Here is a 19,543-nt window from a genome sequence, read left to right as displayed (position 1 = left end):
TGTATTTTTAATACAGACGGTGTTTCACCATGTTGGCCAGACTGGTCTCGAACTCCTGACCTCAGGTGATCCACCCACCTTGGCCTCCCAAAGTGCTGGGATTACAGGTGTGAGCCACCACACCCAGGCCCATATGAATTTTAAAATAGTTTTTTTCTAGTTCTGTGAAGAATGTCAATGGCAGTTTGATGGAAATAGTATTTATATACTACTTTGCGCAGTATGGCCATTTTCATGGTATTGATTCTTCCTATCTATGAGCATGGAATGTTTTTCCAGTTGTTTGTGTCCTCTCTGATTTCCTTGAGCAGTGGTTGGTAGTTCTCCTTGAAGAGGTCTTCACTTCCCTTGTTAGCTATATTCCTATGTATTTTATTCTCTTTGTTGCAATCGTCAATGAAAGTTCACTCATGAATTTGGCTCTCTGCTTGTCTGTTGTTGTGTAGGAATGTTAGTGGTTTTGCACATTGATTTTGTATCCTGAGACTTTGCTGAAGTTGCTTATCAGCTTAAGAAGCTTTTGGGCTGAGACAATGGGGTTTTCTAGATATAGGACTGTGTCAGCTACAATTCTAAGAGCTTTGGACAATTTTTTTTTTTTTTTTTGAGAGTTAGTCTCACTCTGTCCCCCAGGCTGGAGTGCAGCGATGCAATCTCGGCTCACTGCAAGTTCTGCCTCCCGGGTTCATTCCATTCTCCTGCCTCAGCCTCCCGAGTAGCTGGGACTACAGGCCCCTGCCACCACGCCTGGCTAATTTTTTTTTTTTTTTTTTGTATTTTTAGTAGAGATGGGGTTTCACCTTGTTAGCCAGGATGGTCTCAATCTTCTGACCTCGTGATCCACCCGTCTCAGTCTCCCAAAGTGAAGGGATTACAGGCGTGAGCCACTGTGCCCGGCCGGACATTTTCTGATTGAGTTGTCATGACAACCTTATGAGGTATATGCAGATAAGGCACTTGAGACACACAGAGATTAAGTAACTAGCCAAAGATCAGACAGTTGGTTTATGGCAGAAACAGGGGGCAGACCCAAGCAGTCTGGCTCCAGTGTCAGTGGTACTGCAAAAAGGTGAATGTTTTACACATTGTGGACCACAAGAGTGGTAAGAACCAAAAAAATACCTGGAATCTGACCAAAGAGAGTACAGGGTTTTACTGAACCTAAAATGCGGGTTCACGATTTCTAGTTGCCATGGCAATGAACCACTTCAGTGACAATGCAGGTAAAATGAGGGATGGGGGAATGATGTGCAAATGAAGTAATAGTAGTAAGGTAGAGAAACTAGGGGAGTGAAGCTCTACTTGGGGGGAAGTTTGTGGATCCCTTTGGGAAAGAATCTGCTGCCAATATGTCATAGCAGCATCATAGGGAAGCATCTGGGTTCTAAATAACGGAATTAAATGAACGGCGATGCTCCAAAACATATATCTATATATCTATTTTCTCTCTCACTGCTTTGGTCAACAGTCAGTAAATCACAGTGAAAACCCACAGCGTCTCATTTTTTCTACCCGTCATCATTTATATCTTGATAGGATGACTGCAGAATTCATTGTCCAGGTGCCCTATTCAAATTGACTTGTGGAGGCTCTCCCTGCCATGGCACTGTGTGCCTGTGCTGTTAAATGGTAATATTTGCTGTAGAAAAATTTATGCTTTCATTTTATTTTTCAGAGACAGGACCCCACTCTGTCACCCAGGCTGGAATGCAGTGACATGATCATACTGTGTCCGGAATTGGTTCCTTCCAGTGGGTTCTTGTCTCGCTGACTTCAAGAATGAAGCCGCGGACCCTCACGGTGAGTGTTACAGTTGTTAAAGGTGGTGTGTCTGTAGTTTGTTCCTTCAGATGTTCAGATGTGTCCAGAGTTCCTTCCTTCCGGTGGGCTCCTGGTCTCACTGACTTCAGGAGTGAAGCCGCAGACCTTCACAGTGAATGTTACAGCTCTTAAAGGTGGGGTATCTGGAGTTGTTTGTTCCTCCCAGTGGGCTCGAGGTCTTGCTGACTTCAAGAATGAAGCCGCAGACTCTCACGGTGAATGTTCCAGCTCATAAAGGTAGTGCGAATCCAAAGAGTGAGCAGCAGCAAGATTTATTGTGAAGAGTGAAAGAACAAAGCTTCCACAGTGTGGAAGGGGATCCAACCAGGTTTCCACTGCTGGCACTGGTGGCCAGCTTTTATTCCCTTATTTGGCGCCACCCACATCCTGCTGATTGGTCCATTTTACAGAGTACTGATTGGTCCACTTTACAGAGTGCTGGTTGGTCCATTTTTACAGAGTGCTGAAACCTTTAGCTAGACACAGAGTGCTGATTGGTGCATTTTTTTTTTTTTTTTTTAATTTTAGACGGAGTCTCACTCTGCTGCCCTGGCTGGAGTGCAGTGGCTTGATCTCGGCTCACTGCCAGCTCCGCCTCCTGGGTTCACGCCATTCTCCTGCCTCAGCCTTCTGAGTAGCTGGGACTACAGGTGCCTGCCACCACGCCCTGCTAATTTTTTTATATTTTTAGTAGAGACGGGTTTCACTGTGTTAGCCAGGATGGTCTCGATCTCCTGACCTTGTGATCCGCCCATCTCAGCCTCCCAAAGTGCTGGGATTACAAGCGTGAGCCACCGCGCCCGGCCTGATTGGTGCATTTTTACAGAGCGCTGATTGGTGCATTTACAAACCTTTAGCTAGACATGGGTGCTGATTGGTGCGTTTTTACAGAGCGCTGATTGGTGCATTTACAATCCTCTAGCTAGACAGAAAAGTTCTCCAAGTCCCCACTTGACCCAGAAGCCCAGCTGGCTTCACCTCTCAAAAGCTCACTGCAACTTTGAACACCTGGGCTCAGATGATCCTCCCATCTCAGCCTCCTAGGTAGCTAGGACTACTGGAACATGCCACCATGTCCACACATCTGGCTTTTTTATTTTTAACTTTTTTGTAAAGACTGGATCTCTCTATGTTGCCCAGGTTGGTCCCAAACTCTTGACCTAAGGAATCCTCCTGCCTTGGCCTCCCAAAGTACTGGGATTACAGGAATGGCCCATCACACTTGGTCAAAAATATTTATATGTATGTGTGTGTGTATATATATATCCCTAAATATTGAACTCAACATTATATATACATAATTTTTATATATTTTACCTAAATAATATGCCTTTTATATTTTCAATTTGTGGCTTGATTTTTCCAAAACATATTAACAAGAAAAAGGAATATATATATATATATATATATATATATATATATATAAAATTACCTGCATTTAGAAAATGAAAGTAACATTTTCAAATAAAAAAAAATTACCAATGGTGTGGAGAGAAATAAGGTGGGAAAGGACAGAGAAAGCCTGACTTTTCTGAATCTACTTTGTTTTGTAAATTTCATTTTGGAAACATGTAGGTATTTTACATGATTATATAACAAAATAAACTAATAGAAAGACAATCCTTGGCCAGGCGTGGTGGCTCACACCTGTAATCCCAGCACTTTGGGAGGCCGAGGTGGGCGGATCATGAGGTCAGGAAATTGAGACCACCCTGGCTGACACAGTGAAACCCCGTCTCTACGAAAAATACAAAAAAAAATTTAGCTGAGCATAGTGGCAGGCACCTTTAGTCCCAGCTACTTGGGAGGCTGAGGGAGGAGAACGGTGTGAACCCAGGAGGCAGAGCTTGCAATGAGCAGAGATCGTGCCACTGCACTCCAGCCTGGGTGACAGAGCGAGACTCCGTCTCAAAAAAAAAAAAAAAAAAAGAAAAGAAAAGCAATCCCTAAATATTGGACTCTATATGAAATAAATGAACTTCAGTGTGTATCTGGCTGATTTGCATAATCACATAAAGATAAACCACTGCAAGTGATTTTATAGGTCATTTGACTTATTTCCCCAGTGGGAAAACCTGAAGGATTAAAAAGACCTGTGAGGAAAAACCACATAAACTCTTTTCAGTATTTGCATTGTTGTTGCTGGTGTTGATATTGCCATTTTGAGACTGATGCCTGTGTTGTTATTTTGAGACCATTGTAGGATAAAACAAATCAAAATTAAGTTGATGTCATTGAGAACCAGTACTTCTGGCAAGGAAAAAGAAAGGATATACAGATGCAAGGTTAATGAGATTACATAAAATCCTTTAGTACTGAAGTGGAATTCCAATGGGAACTCATAATCTATTTTTTCTTTTTCTAAAATAAAAAGCTTTTGGAAAGGCATATTTAAAGGCCTGGAAACAATAACCAGTCCAGTAGTGATGAGCACCCTAGCACCCAAATTGTGACCTCCACTTGCCATTTCCCAATAAAAATAACCAAAGCATCTTGGAGAAATGGCTGACTTCAGGTTGAAGACGAGGCCAGCACATCTTGTCTGACCTGAAAGCAAAGAAACCGTCAAGGATTACAGGGTCACGTTAAAGAGACTAAGGAGTTGACTTAAAGAGGCTCATACTTATTGCAGATGGGACACTATGAGCATCAGTAAACAGTAGTCATATGGCAATGACCGTAGATGCAAACATTTAAAAATTTGTTTACTCATGAGTTCAAAACGATGCTAGAAATCAAAACAAAAAAGTTTATTCATCACCTTTGGAGGATGATAAACTCATTGCTTTGAGAACTGGCAAATTAATGGTAAATCATTATTCCTGCCTTTCCTATATGAATTGTACATCACAGTAATTAGTTATTAAAGAGGCAAGTAATAGTAATTAGAGAGGCAAATTCCTCTTTATAGAAATATTCTAGCTAATACATGAAATAGCAATTATATAATTAGGATACCATTATTTTCAAACCTTAAAGAATTATAGTATCTAGGCAATGATTATCATTGGCTACTAACATCACAAAAAGACAGACAACCAGATATCTGGATATCAGAGTCATGAAATACACTACTTAGCATTGCTGCACAGAATCCCTAAGGAGTGGCGTTGACAAACAGCTTCCTAGTGATCTTACTGGGAACGATTCAGATTTCAGTTCCCCCAGTAGACGTCTATCACTGTTTCTCAAATTTGTATGTGCATCTGAGTAATAAAAGAATTAAAAAACAAACAAACCCCAAATACTGCCCCTGATCATGTGATCCAATAGATCTCAGTTGAGGAACTGATTTTATAAAATTTCACAGGTATTTCTGATGTTCATCCAGATAAGGGAACCATTGGCCTGACTGTTATTGTCCCCAAAGCCTCATCTAATACCCTGTATGGAGCAGACTGGAGGCAGGTAAAGCCTTGGGATTTTTGGAGAATCCATCAAAAGGCTGATATCTTCAATCACTCCTCCACCTTATTGCTGGCACCTTCCATTCCACCATCAGCATGTAAAGTGTTTAGCTTTTTACTGTCAAAATAACTCACTAATGACGGGAATGGAAAACGCATAGCCAATGTAATGTCATTTTTTACTCGCAACCAATGGCCCTGCGACTAATTGATCAACATCCTCTTCCCACTGAAATCAAATGTGACCTCAGAATCCTTCTCACTCCCATGATCCGGGCAGTCACAACCAGTTAATTGTTGTTGACACACAAAAATGATTTGTCATCCTTGGCTCAGGTGTTACTATTATCCCCTGTGCACTTTGAGTAGGCAGGAAAAGGTGATTTGTTTGCAGCTCCTTCTTAATATGCACTAAGGACCTGAGAGTGGCAAGTGGTGATAAAGAGAAATCATGAACACTTCCTGTATCTCAGGCTGATAATGGTGTGTGTGCTCATTACTTCAAGTATTTATAGAGTTGCTCATGTCGAGGTCCCATGTTTGGCAGCAGAGTTCAAAAGAAGAAAGTATACATGGCCCCCATCCTTGCGGGGTTCACTATCCCACACTTCACAGAGAGGGTTCCATCAAGAGGTGAGCATTTAGCTTGGAAGTTTCAGAGGAATGAAGGAATGTAACAATGTTGTTTGCATGCACTTGACAAATAGGAAATGTAACATTTACTATCATTTCCTTGGAACTCCTGCTTCCTTCTTAATAATGTGCTCTGAGGATGGAATCCATCCTTTGGCCTCAGCAAGCATTTTAATTAGTAGCAAGCCTCTCAGCTAATGTGTTCTCAAACCTTTTGTGGGTTTATTCTTCAATTGAGCTTGTTAATTTGCACAATTTCTTGTTACTCCTGTGTTTGTTTCCTGTGTTTGTTACATCTCCGATTCACTAGAAAGAATCAGTGGCTCCAAAGTTGTTCACTGAGAGGGGAAATCAGAGATGACAACAGCAGTGTAAGTACCAGGCACAGAAGCAAAGCCAAAGCCCAACCTTGGCTCAAATGAATCTGAAAGCATGAGAGAAGCCAACTGAACAGCAAAACCTTTTCCATCTTCCTTCAGGTCTATAGTGTGTAAACATTTCTCCAGCAGTAGTGTCAAATTTTTGACATTCTCATGACATATTTAAGCAAAATATGGTGGCCTCTTTATTAAGTGTATTTATTTATTTATTTATTTTTGAGACAGAGTCTTGCTCTGTCGCCCAGGCTGGAGTGCAGTGGCCGATCTTGGCTCACTGCAAGCTCCACCTCCTAGGTTCACGCCATTCTCCTGCCTCGGCCTCCCAAGTAACTGGGACTACAGGCGCCTGCCACCATGCCGAGCTAATTTTTGTATTTTTAGTAGAGACGGGGCTTCACCATGTTAGCCAGGATGGTCTCAATCTCCTGACCTCGTGATCCGCCTGCCTCGGCCTCCCAAAGTGCGGGGATTACAGGCGTGAGGCACTGTGCCCGGCCTAAGTGTATTATTTTTAAACAAGCAGAAAATAATACCTTCCAGCATGAGGTTTATAAACAGGAGATGAGTTCAAGAGTACACAGGCATCATTCAGTGTTGCAGCCCTTATGGCAAAAACAGGTGCAAGTCACGGTATCACAAAGGAGCTTGTAAAACCAGTCTCAAAGTCAGTGACAAATATTTTTGAGTAAACAAAATAAGCTATCGGTTAAATGCCTCAAATGCCTTTTCAGATGAAGCTGTTGGATGTTGCATCATATCACTAGTATACCATGTGGAATTACTATCACTTGTGCACGCCAACAGGCTTATACAGTTGTAACAAAACCATTGATATGTAAAGTAGTACGAGGCAGAAGTGTTCGATGACTTTTTGTCCTCTGTATTGTAGAAAGCCCATGCCAAAAGGAGCAAAGATTTCCACCCAGCTCAATGGTTGGTGTGTGAGCCATAAGATAAACTGGAAGAGGTATACTGGGATCAGTACAGGCAACACCAGCTGTGTTTGCAGCAAAGAGGCTGTGAGGACACAACTGAAAAATGTGGCACCAGAATGCCAGTTCATGCATGGCTGAATGCACAAAGAACAGGTGGTCTACAAAATGCCTTCTGATCCTGACATGGTGTTGAGATAGATTGCGAAAGTTTCAATATGACCGTACCGTGGCCACGGAATATGTGTTTAGCATGCTGTATGAAGAAAAGAACTCCAGTTCTGAAGGGAAGTGTATTCATGTTGAAGAAGAAAAAAGCATGTTCAATACCCCGATGATGTCTGTTCCATTATTTCCAATGAATGATCTTAGCAATAGATTTATTTTCTTGAACAGACTGAACCACTCACTTCTTGGATAAAATACCATAGTTTTTAATGCTGAGGGGAAAAAATATAATATTTAAGAAGAGAAAAGACTATGGTGAGAAACTGCTTGATGTCCAAGATGTGATTCTTTCTCATTACTCAATAATTTTCCCCATTCTCCCCCTCCAGTCCTATGCCCTGCTGTCCAATAGGCATATTTTTAAGAATAAAGAAGAAACCTCCTTAACATCCTCAATTGAGGATGTAAGAATGGCTGGATTCTCAGATATTCGTCACTCTCCTTATAAAACATCAACAGGTGTCTGCAGCATGGTGATTCCACAGTGACTCAGTATGTCTCTGTGTTCTGAAACATATTTACCACTTACACTTTTAATATAGGTGTATAATTTAATCAAACATTACACCAGCTGATGATATAAAGATATGCACCAGACTCTCTTGGGAAGCTTTAAAAATCCCAGCCCACCGTCCAGCCCAATTTCACCAGCATCCCTAGGAATAGGTCCCAGGCATCAGTGTTTTCTTTACAGATCTTCAGGTCATTCCAATACGCAGACAAAGCTGAGAAACAGAGATTGATCACCCAGCTATCTTAGGTATGGAACAAAAGAAACAGTTGGCACAAATTATTAGGGTTTTTTTCTTCTTTTTAGCATAGCTCACAATGACCAAGCTGTCTCCACAGATTCTCAGGAATTTTATGTCTTTCCTTTTTTGATTCCTTTTACTAAGTAGCGGCATTTGAGAAGACATTGCCATTTCAGAGGTCCAGGATGTAGCCTACCTTTATATAACTGCAGCTGATATATATATTTTTTGAGATATTGTGAAAAAAAGGTCCTGTGGCGCCTCCCATCCTGATGAAGTCCTGAATGTGTGGGCATATTCAGACATCTTCATAGCTCACTAAGCAAATAGAGACTACTCAAAAGATGCTTGAAGCTAGGCACAGGGTAGTTCCAGCTACCTCGGGAGGCTGATGCTGAGGATTACTTGAGCCCAGGTGCTCTAGACCAGCCCAGGTAACATAGCAAGACCGTGCTGTGAAATTTTTTTTTCAAAAAAAAGAAAGTTGGGGGAAAAAATAGTGCAGTGAGGGCGGGACTGGAGGACAGCACCCAAGGGGAAGATTTCATGCTCAGGAGGGAATTCTGATACAGATAGATAGATACTGATTGAATACCAGGGTTGCTGGGTGGGCCATTGGTGAGTGTTGCCAGGTGTGTAGGGGATGGGGGAATATGAGGATAGGGAGTGTAGTAGGGAGGAAATAATGTTCCTGACTGAGCAAAAGAAAGGTGAGAGGAGAGCTGAGCAACTCTGCCGTGTGTCTCCAGGGCCCTTGGGGAATTCCACTACCCAATCATTCTTGGAATCTCTTTTGTTATCCTCTCTGGGGTCCAGACAGGAAGACACAGGAACAACTGTTTCTCTGCAAGTCCTTGTTTCTCAGGCTTTCAAACTCATGCTCATTTGTCCAGTCGGCAAAGTCTGCTTGAGATAGGAGCCTCTTTGGCTTATCTGAAAAAACAGCAACGTGGCCAGAGCCAGAGTGCAAGGCAGAAAGTGAGAGGTAATGACGTGAGGGAGCAAAGCAACCAACCTAGAAAGCCATGGTGAGGAACGTGGAACATATCCCAAGGAGGCTGGGAGACCCATGGAAGATCTTGAGCACGTCCTCTAAATTAGTTCCCTAAGAGGAGTACCTTTACCCTTAACGTTTGCAGAGCTGTTCACTAAAGACATAGCCTCATTTTTGTGACTGTGATTGACATTAAAAGACTAATGTAAACCTGGTGGCAATCTGGTGTTTAAATACCTGTTGGGGATGACTGGATAAAGAAAATGTGGTGTATATACGCCGTGAAATACTATTCAGTCATTAAAAAGAATGAAATTGGCCAGCTGTGGTGGCTCACGCCTGTAATCCCAGTACTTTGGGAGGTCAAGGCAGGCCACGAGGTCAGAAGATCAAGACCATCCTAGCTAAGACAGTGAAACCCCGTCTCTACTAAAAATACAAAAAAAAATTAGCCAGGCGTGGTGTCAGGTGCCTGTAGTTCCAACTACTCTGGAGGCTGAGGCTAGTCCCAACTACTCTGGAGGCTGCTTTTGCAGCAACATGTATGGAACTGGAGGCCATTATCTTAAGTGAAACAAGTCAGACACAGAAAGACAAATACTGGATTTGCTTAGAAGTGGGAGCTAAATAATGTGTACACATGGACATAGCGTGTGGAATGATAGAAAACGGGAACTTGTAAGAGCAAGGGAGCAGGAGGAGGTGGACAGTGAGAAATTCCTTAATGTGCACAATGTTTGTTATTCAGGTGATAGATACTCTAAAAGCCTTGACTTCACTACTGAGAAATCTATGCATGTGACAAAATTACACTTGTACCCCATACATTTATATAAATAAATACCTGTTGGGTGTTTTACTTAATGGACCAGTTTTTCTAAAGAATTACTTCCTTGGCAGTTCTTTGCAAGGAGAGTCTTTTCTTTCCCAAGTGCTTTTGTTCCTAAGTCATGCTTCCACACAGCACACAGGCATCAGCAAGATCCCTAGAGTCAGAAAGAACAGACCCCAGAGACCTGTCTTTCTTCCTGTGGATGCCTGTGACTGATGGGGACCTAAGCAAGTCAAGGGTGACCATGGTTGAGCTATCTCGAGATGTGATGTGCTGTGGAGACTGGAGGAGAATAGCTTTGGATGGCAAGTTCAAGTGGCTGCCCATGATATGTGAGTGCCCTCTGTGTACTGGCCCCTTAGGCAACTTCAGCCTCACATAAATGATGTCTGGGGACCCAGGGAGCACTGGGTAAATCTACACTGAGGTTTGGGGTTTCAATTGACCTCAAGCTGCCTAGAAATCACAATTCCCGTAGGTATGATAAATAACGATGGATATATTCAAGTACCCTACCAAATCATGGATTTTAGGTAATTTAAGGATAGCAAATGGAGAAAGATTTTTTTCTAATATAGCAAAGCTCTTTTAGGATATTATGGTTATGCACAAATACTACATCTTCAGAAATATTCATAAGTACTGTCCAAGCCATTAAGGATGTTGGCAGATCAGTAGATATTTTTTTTTTACTTAAACTTTTAATGGACTTTAGAAGGAAATCAGTGAATAATGAAATACTGAAATACTCTAAACTATTTTTCTACTGGGAAATAAATGGCACTCTAGAGGCCTAAATAAATCATTACAGCTAATAAAATTTCCTGATATTGCCTCTAGTGAATTTTCACCAGGAAGATTGAATTTGTACAGATTTATACATTCAAACAAGGTCAGTCTAGGAAAGGAAAGCTGTTTTTCCAGCATGTGGGCAACATAAATTCAGACTATTCATTATGTAACCACACCTTTGGTAGATGCCCTTTGTAGCTTTCCTGTGAGATTGGAGAAGAGAAGGCTTACGTTGCTGGAAATAGATATGACTGCTAGTGAGAGAGGACACTGTAAGATTTGTTCCTAGGATATTGAACTCAAAAGCCTGTGCCTTCCGTCATTGCAGGCTTTCAGTTTTATTTCTTCCCAAAATTATATCTCACTTTAATTTGCATTGTCATTACTATATTTAATTCCGTTTTATGTGTAATTTTTCATATATATATTTAAGTTCTGAATTTCTTGTTTGTGTATTTTATTTCTTCACCTATTTATTGTATCTGGATGGTTTGTCTTTTCCTTATTGATTTGTAAAAACTCTTTGTATATCATGGATATTATTTTGATTGACATATATGTTGCAAATATATTTCCCGGATTGTGGTTTGCATTTTGTCTTTGTTTTTATCTTGTGGAGATTTTTTAAAAAATTTTTATGCACTCATCATTCAACTGAGGTTAAGATTAGCTTTATTTAAAAAAAAACCATTCACTAATTATCTAAAATCCATCAATTTCCATTTAATTGATTTAACGATATCTTTATACTAGTTTATATTGCTATAGGTCTAATACTAGATTCACTACTTTCTGTTGTTCTTTTGTCTATTTTAGTTTCTTAGCCTTGGCACTATTGACATTTTTGAGCTAGTTATTCATTGGCAGATGGGAGTAGGGGGCTGTCCTGTGCATTATTGTAGGATCCTTAGCAGCATCCCTGGCCTCCATCCTCTAGATGTCAGTAACACACAACTGAGCATCCCTCAATTGTAACGAAAAATACCTCCAGCCACTGCCAAATGTCTTTGAGGAGCAAAGTTGTCCCCAATTGAGAACCCTGGTCTATGTCTATTCTTCTACCTCATTATTTTAATAATAACTGTGGCTTCCCAGCATACCCCGGTATTAGGTATGGCAAATTACCCCCTTTTATCAGAATTTCCACATTCAGAATTCCAAAATTTAGAATCACCTAGTGAATTAAGGAAAAAATTCTGATATAAATTATGTATCAATAAAGTTGTTATATTTTTAAAATCCTGTCAACATTTTGTTGGGTTTGCATTTAATTCAAATATAATTTGGTAGGAACTGACACCTTTTATGATACACAGCCATCCTCTTCAAGACATATCTCCACTGAGTCAGGTGCTTGTGTAATACTTCAGTGGAGTTCTATAGCTTTTTTTTTTTTGTAAAGGTAGAGCGGCAGTCTCTAGCCATTAAGACCACAATCTTTGGTGCAAATCCTGACTCTCCTGTGTTCTGGAAATGACTTTGGCGAGCGGTGATGTTTTTTGAAGCTCGGTTTTCTCAGTTACAACATAATTGTAATAATGTTAATGCCAACCCATAGTTTATTTTGAGGATTAAGTGATAAATGTAAAAAAAAAAAAAAGTCCCCATTTCAACAGGTGTTTGCTATTAGCTACCATTGTGATTCCTAGATATTTCGTGTCTTGTTTTTGTAAATAGAACTTCTTCTTTCATGATGCAAATTGTTTCTGTAGAATGAAGTTTGTTGATTCTTGCATATAAATTTTACAACTAACCACCTTACCGAACTCTCTTTTGGTTTTCAATGATTTTTTTTTTATATAGTGATAGCATCTGGAAGTAAGAGAATATTGCCTCCTTCTTTCCAGCTGGTTTTAACTGCTTGTTATTGAATTGATGCATTATTTAGCACTTTCAGAACAATTTAAATTATAATAAATGACAAGCATCCTTGCTTCATCGGGTGTAAATGAAAATACTTCTAGCCTGTCATCATTAAACATTGGTTCCTGAGAGGTATTATCGTTGTGTTGAAGTAATTTTGTATTCTTCCTTTCAAAAGTTTTGTTTGTTCATTTTTTAATCAAGAATAAATACTGACAGAGAGTAGAATATGGTTGCCATTCTACTATAGCAAATAGGGAGTTGCTAATCCGTGGGCATGAAGTTTCAGTTATGCAAGAGAGGGTAATGGTAGAGAGCTGCTGTACAACATTGTACCTGTGGGTAATGATACTGTGTCACACACTTAAATATCTGTGAAGCAGGGAGATCTCATGTTAAGTGTTCTTGACATCGTAGAAAATTTTTTAAAAAAGTAATAGACAAGGAAACCAATGAAACAAAATAGACACAGACCCACACAAATATAGGAATGATACATTGTTGAACTGGCAGATGCAGATGAGTGGGGACAGATTGGGCATTTCAACAAATAGTGCATGGACAGCTGGTTAGACATATGAAGTTTGACCCCTTACCCCATACAATACCTAAAGAAACACACTGTAGTTGGATTCGAGACTCAAATGTAAAAGGAAGAACTGTAAAACAATTGGAAGACAGCACCAAATATCTAAAAAAATATAGACCATAAAGCAGTGGTCCCCAACCTTTCTGGCACCGGGGAATGGTTTTATGGAAGATAATTTTTCCATGGACCAGGGCGGGAGGATGGTTTCTGGATGATACAAGCGCATTACATTTATTGTGCACTTTATTTCTATTATTACTATATTGTAATATGTAATGAAATAAGTACACAACTCACCATAATGTAGAATCAGTGGGAGCCCTGACCTTGTTTTCCTACAACTAGATGGTCCCATCGGGGGGTGATGGGAGACAGATCATCAGGCATTAGATTCTCATAAGGACCACACAACCTAGATCCCTCTCACGCACAATTCACAATAGGGTTTGTGCTCCTATGAGATTAATGCTACCACTGATCTGACAGGAGGCAGAGCTCAGGCAGTAATGTGAGCAATGAGGAATGGCTGTAAATACAGATGAAACTTCACCCATTTGCCCATCACTCACCTCCTGCTGTGAGGCCTGATTCCTAACAGGCTATGGAGCAGTACCAGTCTGTGGCCCTGGGGGCTGGGGACCCCTGCCATAAAGGGAAACATAATATAGTCAATTACAGTAGTATTAAAAACTTCTGTTCATGAAAAGAAAACATAAAGAAAGCGAAAATCCAATACTTTAACTGGGAGAATATATTGCAAAACATATAACTGGCAAATTATTTACATCCAGAATATATAAGGGATGTTTACAAATTAATAAAAAGGAGACAACCAACCCAATAAAAAACGGTCTAAAGGCACTTTGTTGAGGAACAAATCCAAATAACCCAAAAAGAAATTCAAGGTCATTGGCAACCAGGGAAACTAATTGAAATGACCAGACTGTTTTACTGGCAACAGATGACCAAAACTTTTTTTGTGTGTGTGACGGAGTCTTGCTCTGTCGCCCAGGCTAGAGTGCAGTGGCCTGATCTTGGCTCACTGCAATCTCCACCTCCTGGGTTTATGCCATTCTCCTGCCTCAGCCTCCCGAGTAGCTGGTAGCATAGGCGCCCGCCACCACGCCTGGCTAATTTTTTGTATTTTTAGTAGAGATGGGGTTTCACCATGTTAGCCAGGATGGTCTTGATCTCCAGACCTTATGATCCACCTGCCTCGGCCTCCCAAAGTGCTGGGAATACAGGTGTGAGCCACCATGCCCGGCCCCAAAACTTTTAAAAGCCTGATAACATCAAGTTACTGTGTGGATGTAGAACAACTGAAACAGTTACACAGTTCTTATGGGAATGTAAATTGGAACAACCTCTTTGGAAATAATTTGACATTCTCCAGTAAAGACTAAGGCCAACCTAGGAACACCCTACATGTCAAGTTTGCTCCTAGATATGTAACCTGAAAAAACATATACAATTGCACAGGGTCATGTATAAGAATGTTCACAGCAACACATTTTGTGCCAAAACTAGGAGCACTACTAGGGATATGTGGACTTGGGAATGTCCACATATCCCCAGGTTAGTTGTGATGTAATCATATAACAGAATACTATACAGTGGTGAACACTGGATCCAAGCTACACACAACATGGACACAAAACATGGATGAGTTTTAGAAACACTGTGTTGAATGAAAAAACTGAGTCACAGAAGAATGCATGTAGTTTGCTCCATTTATAGAAAGTCAGAAATATGCAAAACCAAACAGTATGTTTTTAGAGATACAAACATATTGTAAAACACACAAAGTATAAGACAGCAGGGGAGAGATAAACGTATTTAGATTTGTGACCACTTCTGATAGGGCAGGGAAGTGGGTAGAATAGAGAAGGGTCACTTGGGAGGTTTGTCCTGATCCTTCGACTGGGTGGTAGATTTGTGAGTGTTTTTTCACACATGCATTCAACAAATATTTGTTCAGAGCCTCCCCTGTATCAGGAGAAAGAGCAGCTCTTCTGCCCACCGGAGTTGACTTCTGATGCTGAGAAATAGACAACATATTGATTAATAAATAATGTATGCTGTATAGTGATAAATGCTAAGGATTTTTTAAATGAAGAATAGAAGAAGGAGAGGAAGCATTGGCTGGGATGGGTGCTGAAATTGTATATTTGGTGGCAGGGGAAGGGCTAACTGTAGAGGTAGCAGGAATTTGGGAGAATCTCTGGAGGAATTGAGGCTCAGCCCTGTGACTGTGTGGGGAAGACAGCTGCGGGCCGAGAAAGGGCCAGGGCAAAGGCCTTGAGTCTGAGGGCCGGGGAAGGGGGCAGCGGTCAGCTCTGCTGTAAGGACAGGATGGAGGCAGGTGACTGGAGCCCAGTCAGAGAAGGGTGAGGAGGAGGCCAGAACTGAGGTGGTGGGTTGGAGAGTAGATCATGACAAAGACTTTGGCTTTTCCTCTGAGGAATATGTGACACTCTAAGGAGGTTTTCAGCAAAAGAGCAACAGTCACTGCAACATGATTCTTTCTACCCTTACATAGCTTGTGAGTATTTGCTATGGTCTGAATGTTTGTGTCCCAGCAAAATTCATATATTAAAATCCTAACACCCTAGGCGATGGTATTAGGACGCTAGGCCTTTGGGAGGTCATTAGGTCATGGGGGCAGAGGCCTCATCAATGAGATTAGTGCCCTTACAAATGAGGCCTAGGAGATAACCCTCAATCTTCTACCCTGTAACGATGCAGCAAGAAGACATCATCTCTGAACCAGGAAAGGGGCCCTCAACAGATTTGGAATCTGCTGGCACCTTGATCTTGGACTTCCCAGCCTCCAGAACTGTGAGAAATCAATTTCTGTTGTTTGAAATCCACCCAGTTTATGCTATTTTGTTATAGCAGCCTGACTGGACTAAGTATTCTTTTCTGAAAATTCAATATTAACTTGTTATAAAGCTATTTAAAGACAAAAGTGGGTTTTCTCCCACCTCCATCTGCCCACTTTATTCCCATGGGTTTATAGAAGAGGAAGCAGGCGAGCTTACAATTCAAGTGTTTCAATTAGTAAATAAGCTTAGAACTCAAGTATAAACAGCAAAGGCTGCAGTAATTAGGCATCAATGTTGTGTTTCCTAAATAGCAGCCAGGAGCTGCTGTGGCTGTGACCAGGGGGTTAACTTGACACGGGTATGAACACATGCCTTGAAGAATTAGGACTCTGGTTCTCCGAAGTTTCTGTTCTCCAATGTTTAGCCCAGTTTTGAGAGCATGAGAGCTCATTAAAGTCCCCATGTAAGATTGTACAAACAGCTGATGTGACCAGGCCCACTAGACAAAATAATGTATTCTATACCATAACTAATCTAATTTTTATGAGACCTGGTCCTTTTCTTTGTGTTGTGTCATTACAAGAACATCACTCGAGCCTCTTGGTCAGTCATTATACACAAAGGTCTCTGCCTTCTTGTTGGTCCTGCTTTCTATTTTCTGCACCTGCCATTTTACCTGGGCACTGAATATTTCTTTTAGGCACACACAGGCAAGCCTCAATGGCACTATTTCTTCCTAACATACCACAAGGCCCTGCTCCTGGCCTCAAGAACTTAGGAGCTGATGGACAAGACAGACCCTGTACACGTAATCTCTAATTCTCTCCTCCAGAAGATCTTTTCTGATTCCTTTTTTCCTAGATGGAATTTTCCAAGTTGAATCTCAGTTTACTCTCCTTCTCATCATCTCATTGGGCAGCCTGTAACTTATTTTTCCTTTATTATTTGACCATGGCTCCTTCTGTTAGCTCACTTTTTTCCCTACATTAGTGCTGAGAGGTAAATAAATGGACTGGTTATATGTTATTCTAAGCTAAAATAACACCTGTTTTTCTAGAATGACTAAATGATCTTGCTGGGCTAGCAGTGAGTGAAGAACTATTGCTAATTTTCTGTTTTTGACCTTACTGTGAGTTAGACAAGCTGTTCATTGAAAAAGTATGGGCAGGTAATTTCTTCATATTTATTTGCCAGGCAACCCTAATGGGCTTTGTGGTCACAAAACCCTTTCAGCCACAAGGATATATGTACTTGAAATTGTGGAATAAAAATACAACCGCACTGAAAATGTGACTCATTTAAACACAGATTACCCAGTTTTAAAAATAAATTTTATGTGTGCATTTATGACCTTTCCTCAATTGTTATTGATGTAAGCTTTTCAGCGGTTTAAATTGGAAATATATCCTGGAAACCTCTCTTTTCTTGTTCCTTTTCTATGGAATTACAGGAAAAAGCAAACATTTACCTATAAAAGGGCATTTATACTCTGGCATGATATCCAAAACCTCCTGGAGCTACTTGGTGAACTGAAAAATGTGCTGTACTTAATTAGGTAATGGTAAATGTTCTTTTAATATATAAAATTTATTTCATATCTATTTATTTATATTCATATTAAATTGAGATATAGTTGTCCCTTGATAGCCTCAGGGATTGGTTTCAGGCTTCCTCCACCCAGGATATCAGAATCCTCAGATGCTCAAGTCCCTTATATAAAATGGTATGGTATTTGCATACAACCTACATATATCTTCCAGCATACTTTAAATCATCTCTAGATTACTCAAAATACTTAACATAAGGTCAATGCTATGTAAGTAGTTGCTATGTTTTATTGCTTTTATTTATATTATTTTTATTGTTGTATTGTCACTTTGTTTTTTTCTCAAATATTTTCTATCTGCAGTGTGTTGAATCTGCAGATGTGGCACTGACCAACATGAAGAGCTGACTGTATTACCATGGCACTGAAATTTCTGAGTTAAAGCCCCCTAAAAATATCACTGTTAGACGGGGCATGGTGGCTCACGCCTGTAATCCCAACACTTTGGGAGGCCGAGGTGGGCGGATCAGGAGGTCATGAGATGGAGACCATCCTGGCTAATACAGTGAAACCCCGTCTCTACTAAGAATACAAAAAATTAGCCAGGCGTGGTGGCGGGTGCTTGTAGTCCCAGCTACTCCAGAGGCTGAGGCAGGAGAATGGTGTGAACCCAGGAGGCAGAGCTTGCAGTGAGCCAAGATCACACCACTGCACTCCAGCCTGGGCAACAGAGCGTGACTCTGTCTCAAAAAAAAAAAAGAAAGAAAAGATCACTGTTAAACATCCTTTGAGAATGGAGGATTTTAGGTATAATTTACATATAACAATGCATGCAAAACATAAACGTCCAGATGGGTGCATTTTTATGTATAATGTGTAACATCTCTCCAGATCAAGATGTCAAGCATTTCCATCACCCTAGAGAGTTCCCTCAGGTTCATATCCAGACAGCCCTTCCCCATTCAAAGGTAAGCACTTTTCTGACTTTAATCATCATAAGGTACTTTTTCCTGTTCTAAACCTTTGTATCATAAGAGTCATACAATATTATTACAAATATTTTTAAGTTTAAAAAATTGAATTATTTTACAAGATTGCCACATGACCCAGCAATTCCACTTCTGAGTATATACCCCAAAGAAGTGAAAGCAGAAACTCAGTCAGATATTTATACCCACATTCTTAGCAGCATTACTTGCAAGAGCCAAAAATGTGGAAATGACCCAAATGTCCATCAGTGAATGAATACATAAATAAAATGTGGTATAGACATACTACAGATTATTACTCAGCCTTAAAAAGGAAAGAAATTCTGACACATGCTACAGCATGAAAGAAATTTGAGGACATTGTGCTGAGTGAAATCAATCAGTCATCAAAGAACAAATATTGTATGATTCCATTGATATGGGGTACCTAGAGTAATCAATCAAACTCATAGAAATGAAAGATGGGTGGTTATTGCCAGGGGTTGTGATGAGGAAAGAATGGGGAGTGATTGTTTAATGGGTAACGAGTTTCCCATTTGCAAGATGAAAGAATTTTAGAGAAGGGTGGTAGTGATGGTTGCATGTATGTGAATGTACTTAATTACCACTAAACTGTAAACTTATTAATAGTTAAGGTGGTACATTTTACGTTGTGTATTTTACCATAATTTTAAAAAGTGAATTATTTCAGTTATTTTTTCATTTTTAAAGCATCTATTTGTGGACACACTGACAGATAAATGCAAACACAGGCATACTGCACTTAACTGAGCTTCACTTTATTGCACTTTGCAAATAATTGCAATTTTTACAAATTGCAGGTTTGTGGCAACCCTGTGTTGAGCAAATTTATCAGTGCCATTTCTTCCAATAGTATTTGCTCTATAGCAGGTGTCTCTGTGTCATATTTTGGTAATTCTCTCAATATTTCAAACTGTTCCATTATTATTATATCTGTTG

General features: G+C 40.3%; 1 long non-coding RNA gene across 1 annotated transcript; it reads left to right on the top strand.

Annotated features, from left to right (window-relative positions):
* The first annotated feature begins 1,746 nt into the window (after positions 1-1,746).
* On the top strand, positions 1,747-18,564 carry LOC117064388. The gene is made up of 3 exons (XR_004429431.1): positions 1,747-1,800; positions 15,969-16,061; positions 18,486-18,564. It is a non-coding gene; the product is annotated as an uncharacterized LOC117064388 (long non-coding RNA).
* Positions 18,565-19,543: the final 979 nt, after the last annotated feature.

This window comes from Trachypithecus francoisi, unplaced genomic scaffold (genome assembly GCF_009764315.1).
Source record: "Trachypithecus francoisi isolate TF-2019V2 unplaced genomic scaffold, Tfra_2.0 Contig01579, whole genome shotgun sequence".
Classification (NCBI taxonomy): Eukaryota; Metazoa; Chordata; class Mammalia; order Primates; family Cercopithecidae; genus Trachypithecus; species Trachypithecus francoisi.
Note: the sequence above shows the minus strand (reverse complement) of the source record. Positions and strands in the feature narration are given on the sequence as shown.